An 8,120-nucleotide genomic window follows, 5' to 3' on the forward strand; every position below is an offset into this window, starting at 1 on the left:
ATGGGATTCCTATGTGGGTAATGTCACATGTCGGCTTGTATGCCATTCAGGCTGAGTTTAAGTACTACAGACGGCTGTTATTTTTCAAATTCTGTGCAGCCACTATTCATTGTACCTAAAAGTCAATAAAGTCCCCAGCTTGCTGCTACCCACATCCTTGGGGGTGTTAGTACTACCTCCCTGGAGACGTTAGTACCACCTCCCTGGAGATGTAAGTAATGCCACCAGGATGCTGTCAGCAAGTCAATGAGAATTGAATGAGTGTTATACACTCCTGGAAATGGAAAAAAGAACACATTGACACCGGTGTGTCAGACCCACCATACTTGCTCCGGACACTGCGAGAGAGCTGTACAAGCAATGATCACACGCACGGCACAGCGGACACACCAGGAACCGCGGTGTTGGCCGTCGAATGGCGCTAGCTGCGCAGCATTTGTGCACCGCCGCCGTCAGTGTCAGCCAGTTTGCTGTGGCATACGGAGCTCCATCGCAGTCTTTAACACTGGTAGCATGCCGCGTCAGCGTGGACGTGAACCGTATGTGCAGTTGACGGACTTTGAGCGAGGGCGTATAGTGGGCATGCGGGAGGCCAGGTGGACGTACCGCCGAATTGCTCAACACGTGGGGCGTGATGGCTCCACAGTACATCGATGTTGTTGCCAGTGGTCGGCGGAAGGTGCACGTGCCCGTCGACCTGGGACCGGACCGCAGCGACGCACGGGTGCACGCCAACACCGTAGGATCCTACGCAGTGCCGTATGGGACCGCACCGACACTTCCCAGCAAATTAGGGACACTGTTGCTCCTGGGGTATCGGCGAGGACCATTCGCAACCGTCTCCATGAAGCTGGGCTACGGTCCCGCACACCGTTAGGCCGTCTTCCGCTCACGCCCCAACATCGTGCAGCCCGCCTCCAGTGGTGTCGCGACAGGCGTCAATGGAGGGACGAATGGAGACGTGTCGTCTTCAGTGATGAGAGTCGCTTCTGCCTTGGTGCCAATGATGGTCGTATGCGTGTTTGGCGCCGTGCAGGTGAGCGCCACAATCAGGACTGCATACGACCAAGGCACACAGGGCCAACACCCGGCATCATGGAGTGGGGAGCGATCTCCTACACTGGCCATGCACCTCTGGTGATCGTCGAGGGGACACTGAATAGTGCACGATACATCCAAACCGTCATCGAACCCATCGTTCTACCATTCCTAGACCGGCAAGGGAACTTGCTGTTCCAACAGGACAATGCACGTCCGCATGTATCCCGTGCCACCCAACGTGCTCTAGAAGGTGTAAGTCAACTACCCTGGCCAGCAAGATCACCGGATCTGTCCCCCATTGAGCATGTTTGGGACTGGATGAAGCGTCGTCTCACGCGGTCTGCACGTCCAGCACGAACGCTGGTCCAACTGAGGCGCCAGGTGGAAATGGCATGGCAAGCCGTTCCACAGGACTACATCCAGCATCTCTACGATCGTCTCCATGGGAGAATAGCAGCCTGCATTGCTGCGAAAGGTGGATATACACTGTACTAGTGCCGACATTGTGCATGCTCTGTTGCCTGTGTCTATGTGCCTGTGGTTCTGTCAGTGTGATCATGTGATGTATCTGACCCCAGGAATGTGTCAATAAAGTTTCCCCTTCCTGGGACAATGAATTCACGGTGTTCTTATTTCAATTTCCAGGAGTGTATAAGAAGTGCACATTGAGACAGCCATAGGCAGGTGGTTATCAGCTCCCTGATAAACATCCCACACTTTGTGAGCATCTCATATGACACCTTGTAATAGTCAAGAGTAACTGAGCAACGTTCAGCGTCTCTCATTGGTATACATCTACAAAATTAATACACACACTGAACAGGAAAAATCATTTATTGTTTTCCATTTTATTACCAACATAATGCAGTTTAACAGCTGGAGACCATCGAACTGGCATCAAGCATTTATATCATAAAGTGTAGAGAAAGAAGTTCGTCCCTTTTAAACACTTGACGTAGCAACTTAAATCTATGTGAAATTTCACACAGCTAAGTTATAAGCTGTGTAAGAAAGAGGTAACAATCCGTTGCATTTATTGATTTTAATCTGTTACATGTTACAGTAAGTTTCCTATAAATGTCAATAAGCGCTCCACAAATATTTCGTGATTTCAGCCACTTAAAGATGGAATATACTGTAGTAAGCCACTTACCATCCTCTCAGAACCCATAATCCGTCAGCTGAATCAATGTAACATATTCAAGAAGTCCAGAATGTGTAGGTTAAGCAGTCATCTTAACTACACTGAAGTTCTGCAGTCACTAAATAGATACGTAATGGTCAACACATCAGTGAGTCTGTCTTCCAGTATACACTCACTGCCCTCACTTAAGTTAACAACAAGCACAGTCACTTCACAAATGATCATCACCTTGTTAATTCTGGGGATGAACTGGTCGTAGTGACCAGAATGGCCATTATTTATAGTTTGTTTAAAGTTGCTCACACTGTTGCAAAAAATGAGTATAAACAGTGATCGATAAATAGCTCATTTAGTTGTGAGAGAACCAGCAAAGGACTAAGAAATCAAGGTATATAGCAGCAGCAGTAGGTGAGTTGAAGAGGCCACATGATGTCATAATTATGTTGCCTAACAGTAGCAACAGTATAAACAATGTAGGCTGTAAATGCACCAATGTTGGTATGATATCTGACTGAGTGTTCGATCCGGTGGACTTATTGCATATCCACGATTTCATGAGATTAAAGGTATATTATCTGTTGCTGAGTGGTACTGACTATGTGATACATCTATGCAACTTCAGCACTGTTGCACAGCAACGTTCATCCGCCATCAGTAATGCTGGGGGATCATACTGACACAGTAGGTGACTTCCCTGGAACCATTACAGTATTTAACGGCAGAGAGCGTTTCCATCTGCAGGAAAATATGATTGAAGATCTAATGTACACAAGTCATAGTATAAAGTATGGTGTAGACTGTTGACTAAGGTGGCAATTGCATGTTCATTAGTTCTAGGGAGACAAAGTGCAATAAGCTTTTGGAGTCTGCTCGCTGAACTCTGCATCCATCAGAAGAAACCGTCGCTCAGTTGTTATGATACAGGTTGCTTTGGACTGGCGGTGGCAAATGTATGAGCCAAGAGTCCCACATATAGGCACAAAACTGCTCTCGTACTTAATTATGTTCATATACTCTGCAATATGTTAGTGTTAATAAGTTTACTGTGTGGTCCCCTATAAAGTGCCCTGTATGTCAATGTGAACTTCTACCTGTTTTTATGGCAGAGTGGACGAAGTAGCCCCTTCACAACAGTCTTGTGGTAACTGACTGGACCTTTAGTGATGACACTGTAAACTGGTTCAAGAATGGCTCTCTCTGAGCACTATGGGACTTAACATCTATGGTCATCAGTCCCCTAGAACTTAGAACTATTTAAACCCAACTAACCTAAGGACATCACACAACACCCAGTCATCAAGAGGCAGAGAAAATCCCTGACCCCGCTGTGAATCGAACCCAGGAACCCGGGCGCAGGAAGCGAGAACACTACTGCACGACCACGAGCTATGGACCTGGAAACTGGAGGAGGAAGAAGAAGAAAGGGTCATTACTTTGCGATTACATTTGGGATTTAATTGTGGGGTCTTCAGGCTATGGAGAAACTAATTTAGTTCTAGCACTGTTAACACATCCTGAAGGTGTCTGCTGCGATCACATATGTTTTTTCAGAAACCCTACTTCAGCCGAAGCATTAGCTATTGCAGGAGATATTGCACGCCATTGGAGGGGTATTGTAACATACATTCAGCAAAATAGCGATATTCCACCATCCGAGAAAGCAAAGCCAAACAGTGCGTTCATACTTGACGATGTCACAATGGAAAACCAAGGTGAGATTAGAAAATATTTCTGCTTTGGTCGTCATATGCAAGTCGATATACACTAATCAGCTAGGATGATATGACCACCAACCTAATAGTCGGTATGACCACCTTTTGCATGGATGACAGCATGGCATGGAAGTAATGAGGCCTTGGTAGATCGCTGGAGAGAGTTGGCACCTAATTTTCGTAAATTCTAGGGAGGGGTGCGATGAGCTCTGATGCTATGTTCAATCACATCCCAGATGTGTTCGATCAGGATCATATCTGGAGATCTGGGAGTGAGCACATCAATTATAACTCGTCACTGTGTTCCTAAAACCACTTCATCACACTCCTGGCCTTATGACATGGCGTATTATCTTGTTAAAAGAACGCCACTGCTGTCAGGAAACATGACCGTCATGAACGTACATGGTCTGCAACCAGTGTGCCTTGCACGAGCTCCAGTGTACCCATGGATGCCAACTTGAATGTTCCCTACAGCAGAGGCCTAATGGTGCTGCTGCCAGCTTGTCTCTGTCCCACATACAGGTGTCAAGGAGCTGTTCTCGTGAAAGATGACATATTTGCGCCCTCCTGTTGGCATGATGAAGGAAGTATGAGGATTCATCAGACGATACAATGTTCTGTCACTGCATCAATGACCAATGCCGATGGTTACATGCTCATTTCAGTCATAGTTGCCGATGTCATGGCATTAACATTTGCATTTATAAGGTTGTTGGCTGTGGTGGCCCATTGTTAGTTCTGTTTCGTGCACTGTGTGTTCAGACAAGCTTGTACTCTGGTCAACATTAAAGTCTGATGTCAGTTCCGACACAATTTTGCCACCTGTTAGGTTTTACCAGTCTGCTCAGCATATGATGTCCAACATCTGTTCTGAGGGGTTGCCTGCCCAACCCCACGACGTAGTTTCACCTTGATTTCGCCATGTGTCGAAGACAATAACTACAGCCCTCCTCAAACACCTGCAAAGTCGTGTCATTTCCGAAATGCTTGTACCAAGCCTCCAGGCCTTGGTCAAACTCAGATAGACCGTGCACCTTCCACATTCTACACATGGACAGCATACTCACTGATATTACATACACTGTGCGGGTGTCTGACTAGCAGTCATTCTTCACCAGATGACACTGCTATCGCTCGGACAGGTTTATATCATAGCAGGTCGGTGGTCATAATGTTCTTCCTGAACAGTGTATTTTATTTGAACCAGACATACTCAAGGATTCCAAAGCAGTTTATCCAGTCAAATGCAAAGCTTATTATAGCTTTCAAACTGGAAAGTCCGAATTTAAAGCATATTTACCAAACTCATGTAGGAACTGACATGTTATTCAAAGAATTCCTAACCATATGCAAGGATTGATGGAATATCTCGCAGTATGGATTTATGATTATTAATAAAACGAAGAAACTGAATGAGGGGCGATATAGACGAAATTTCAATGATATACTATATAAAAGACAGATTAGGAGAAGGCAGGGTAAGTTGATGAGGATGACGAATTTTGAATTTCCCTGATAACTCTACAGATGATGATACATGTAATATGGTATTGTGTCATTAGCACGTCCTGTTGGCATGTCCGTTGGACTAGACTAACTTGGTCGTTTTGTTTTGTTGAGAACAGAGGCTTCGAAGCGGACACTGGTTTTGTAGCAGTTTTGCCTACTGTTTAAATAAGGATCATGTAAGTAGTACTTTTTTATTCATAAGTATTAATTGATTCCTCTTAAGCCTTGTAGATTTAATGTTGTTCTCATAACTGTCAACTGCAGTTAAGATGGCGAATTATGCAGAGGCTAAGATGGTGAATCCGCCATCTTACTCACCTCTCTCTGTTGCCATACTTCTAATTCCTCTGTTACTTTATAGTCATGTCATTTTGATTACAGGAGACGTAGTAATAATAGTATGATAATCATGCTTAGAACCCATGGCTGCCATTTACAGCTCACACTCGATCAAAGTACACTCTGCTTCAAACCGCACCTGCACGGATGGCGTGGGAACAGCAAAGCAATGTCGATCTCACTGGCGCATCGATATAGGAAGGTAAAGGATTGGGATTCCTCTGTTCACATCCACTTCGATACACAGAGCTACCATATGAAAGACTTCGATATAAAGAGGTGACTTCGATATAAAGAGGTTACTTCGATATGAAGAGTTTTTGTCTACTGAACGTCGACTTACATAGGTAAAATCTACCCTTCTTGTGCTTTCCAAAAACTTCGATATAACGGCGGGTTTTCTTCTAAATATTAAGGTTTTGTGCTTTCAGAGGAAGGGAATGAAGCGAAAATTCAATATAGACAGGTCTCCGATACATAGAGATTAGATATATCGAGGTTAGTACGACATCTCTTTATGGTTAGTCAGCAGTGACAGTCAGAGCTGTCATGGAGTGTCGTCAGGCACGAATTGTTTGCTTAGTTACTATTCGGTATTGATCCATATCCGTAACAAAACAATCCATCATGTCATTTAAGTTTCAAACATGTGCACAACTGGCTGCTCATCATTAACTTTCATTTTTAATGTCATTTTGTGTTAGATAACAAGTACAATGGGCGGTTTTCAAATAGCACATAGAAGGATTTGCTATCATGAATACTTTGAAATTATTAGTGATACATTGTTGAAAGTGATGTCTCAATAGATTGTTTGATGCTGTTAATTGTGGTATTCTCAATTAGTTAGTTCATTAATCAGTTTATGCAAATGCATTCGCCAAGCAAACAATGGTTAACAGATGGTTGGAAAATCCTTTAGAGAGCAAGAATGCAAGTATGATTGATGTGTTAGAATTATGGTCATTATTTCTGTCCGTCACTAATAAGACCGCTAACACATTAGAAATGACGCGTTTGTAATAAATTTTAGTTTGGAAGTGTTAAGGACTGTCTCGGGTGTTCTCTGATATTTATAACATAGTGGTATTACTTTATATCTGGAGTTATTGCCATACAGAGCATTTCTTTCTAGTAGTTACTTGTAGTAACCATTTTGCATAGTCAAGAAACTGTACCAAAACGAGATTAGCGGATCTGCAGGCCACATGCAAATCAGGAAGAACGCAATTCAGGTCATTTGGATACTTTTGAGCATGATAGTACATTACGAGATGCTGTAAACTTTGGAAACTTATGATTAGAACTTTACATTTATGTAAAATCATAATCGTTAAGTTTATCTTTATTTGACTATTTGTTGCATTATTTTCTACTTTCAACGAAAGAATAGTCCATTCCAGATGTACTATAATGATTATTCCACGCACATTGTACATATTATTATGAGTAATAGAATCACTAGCACGAGTTAACCGGCTGGACATCGCCTGAGTTGTCATATTCTGAGAATTATTTAAACCAGTCGTTAGCGTTGGCATATCGTTACTTAGGAAGGTGTTGTAGTCGGTACTATGAGGTGACAATTATGTAACTTTATGGACTAACATGGACAATACATAGATATAAGGTTGCCTTGTGGGGATATTAGCATTTATATCCACGCAAATATCTCTTAGGAGCATAAACTATCTACAAAAATGTATAGTGAAATATTAAAGTAATAGCACCTGCAGAGATTGAGGACGCTTAGCTACTGTCATGGTCGCTTCCTGAATGTGTATCTGTAACCATTAAATTTGTATTTCTTTCAAGTAAAAGACTAGTTGCATATACAGCACTTGTGAATATTAAAGCAGATGTTGCACTTTCTGAATGACAAGCCACTTTTTGAAAAGTTACACTTTCAAAGTAAAATATCACTTTATCGTTTACTTTAAGTGAACAGAAAATTACATTTGTCACATGCACTATAATTCACGAAACTGTGTAGACTGAAATCTGGCGAGGTGTTTTCTACTAGGAATAATATAAAGCCACAATACCTTTCGTCATCTTCTCCTGGCGTCCAGTATCTGTTACACATTACTTTTTTTAAAAGAATTTAGACAATAATTATTTATGGTTCGTTGTACAAATTTGTCCTCATGTACATAATTGCAATGCTATATATTACAAAATAATATACCAGCTTTATAACCACAGAAAATTATAAGGTTTTTAATATACGTTTAGTTGGAAAAAGGACACTCCTATTAAATGCGCAAATAAATTCAACGAAATAAAATTATTGTTTTAAACAATAATTACACATATATTACTTAACTATTACAGTTAGAAAATGCCTTTTACAGAAGAATAAGTCTTCCTGG

This window comes from Schistocerca gregaria, chromosome 2 (genome assembly GCF_023897955.1).
Source record: "Schistocerca gregaria isolate iqSchGreg1 chromosome 2, iqSchGreg1.2, whole genome shotgun sequence".
Taxonomy (NCBI): domain Eukaryota; kingdom Metazoa; phylum Arthropoda; class Insecta; order Orthoptera; family Acrididae; genus Schistocerca; species Schistocerca gregaria.